The following is a 2262-nucleotide window of genomic DNA, read 5'->3' on the forward strand; positions in this document are numbered from 1 at the left end:
AGTACCAGTGGCTTCAGCTTCAGCAGGGACCTGTCACCTGCTGTCCGAACTTCATGTACCGTTTCTTACAATTTCTTGCCTTGCTCTTGAAAATTTAGTTCGATAGACTCAAGTTATACACTCGAAGACTTCTCCATAATATCCAGGTTGTTACAGGCCATGATGTCTCTATTGCATCAATTCTGAAATCCTCCACGGTAAACATGAGGAAACTTCAATCACGTAAGTATTTACAGAACCGTTATATGATATTTCATTACACTTGCCATTATACCATTGGTGACTTTGAGGATGCTCACCATGTTCTGTGTACCAGTTCCTTAAAAGGCACTCTGGGTGGTACTCAGGACACTGAGGAGGATGAGTGAATTACCAAATGAACAGGGTGGACATACATACAACTTACATATTTCTCATAGGATTAGTGGATTTTATATTCCTTATACAGGCAAAGCTGAGTCTGGAGACAGCAGAGTCACGGCTCAAGAGCAGAAAGGGACTGACAATTGGGAAACTCAGAGAGAACACTGAATTGGTATTCACGACGAACTGGTTGGGATTTTTAATAATACTTAAGATAATATGAAAGATGGAGGAAAGGGTGTTAAAAAAGAGAAAGGTGCTCACCAGGAGGAGGATGGTTTTGGTAGCTCTGGACTCAGGGGAGGTCTGGAAGGTGACGAGAGTCCTGTGAATATGTTGGACCCTCTGCTTGTGTCTGTACAGGATGAAGACCATGGAACTGCTGGCCCAGAGCATGAGCACAAAACATACAACGTCAGGGAACGCTATCAACACTGCATATAATGAGTCCATTATTTTACCATGACGAACGGATGAACAGTATCCAAAACTTTTTGTATTTGTGATGTTTTCGTTGCTCAAATTTCTAAACATAAAAATAGGATAAATAACTTTTACCAACATTTGCAGGATCCAATACAGAAAAATTGTAGGGACAACGTACCTTGGAGCTTTGCGTTTAAGGTCTGCCCACCTGGAGTTCATGGGGCTGATGGTGATGGCCTGGAAGACGCTCAGGAGGCAGGTGGTGCCAACGGACACACCACGGCTCACTGCCCGTAAATAAGGGGAAAATTTGCATCCAAAGTCACCTAAATGGTGATACCACCCAAAATGTGTTATGGCAAAAAGGATTCCGCTAGAGAACAGAACCAAGGAATTGACCACAGTCAGGTTGTTGACAATCAAATCTGTGGGCTTCAGCCTGTACCCAGTGAAGTAAAGGAAGAGATAATGGTACAGCAGAGAGAAATTCCCCAGGACTCCGATTATAGTCTGTAGTAAGTAGACAATTCCTACCGCCAAATTCATGATGGACATGCTATCTGTTCTCAGTGTCTGCTATTTTCTTCTGACCTAGGGACTACCCTGCATGGAAAAATTAGGTGTAAGCCACATGTATCATGTTAGTTGCATTCCAACATTTTCCACTTCCCAACAGTGTTCCCTCAATGCTGGCCGAAAAGTTTTTCTGCCATCTAGGGACTTCCAAGGGATGAATGCGTAGCCATTAAAGAACACTTCCAAAATATGAATCATTGCTATCGAGGCCACACGTGAAATCACTGCTTCATCCCTCACAAGCTCAGGAGGCCAGCTAAATATTAGGACGGCCACAGAAACATTCGCTAGCCTATATTCCAGGAAAAAAAGTACAATGACATGAGCAACAAACACTATGAGATAGAAAAACCTGATGCCTAATAAACAGTGTATGGTACAATAAAATTATTAGTAACCTTAGACCATATACATGTTTATTAAGATGTGGGTTAAATTAAATAATTAGCAGTAAAGTTACATTTGTGTTAAAATGTTAAAATATAAGACAGGCAAAATGAATGGTAGTACATAACCCTGTATATTATAAAAACGACATACTTTTTCTGGATTGGTATTGTATTTCAAAAAGTAGAAATATCACAAGATACATGTGAGCCCGGAGGTGATGACTAAATTTTATAAAGTTATATTTTTCTTAAATGCTGCTTCCCTAACTATAAGAGGGAATCGTCTCTTCCTACTCCATAGAGGCACTATGATTAAACCTATTAAGCCCAACACACACCCCGAGTTAAAGAAAACATTTGTGCTTCAGCAAATGCTCTCAGACACACTTTCTGCACAGACTCAGATTATTCCCATACATGGAAAGTCATGCAGCTATTACAGTGCCCCTCTGGAAATGTGCAGATTATTTCTGCGGTGCCTATAAATTCCGCTGGCCCTAAATCGATT

At 40.9% G+C, this 2262-nt stretch overlaps 1 pseudogene; it reads right to left on the reverse strand.

Moving 5' to 3' along the window:
- Positions 1-402: 402 nt before the first annotated feature.
- On the reverse strand, positions 403-1429 carry LOC129081560 (vomeronasal type-1 receptor 4-like; annotated as a pseudogene).
- Between the last annotated feature and the right edge of the window lie 833 nt (positions 1430-2262).

Source organism: Pteronotus mesoamericanus, unplaced genomic scaffold (assembly GCF_021234165.1).
Source record: "Pteronotus mesoamericanus isolate MK-2021 breed Mesoamerican mustached bat unplaced genomic scaffold, CSHL_Meso_final scaffold_1135, whole genome shotgun sequence".
NCBI lineage: Eukaryota > Metazoa > Chordata > Mammalia > Chiroptera > Mormoopidae > Pteronotus > Pteronotus mesoamericanus.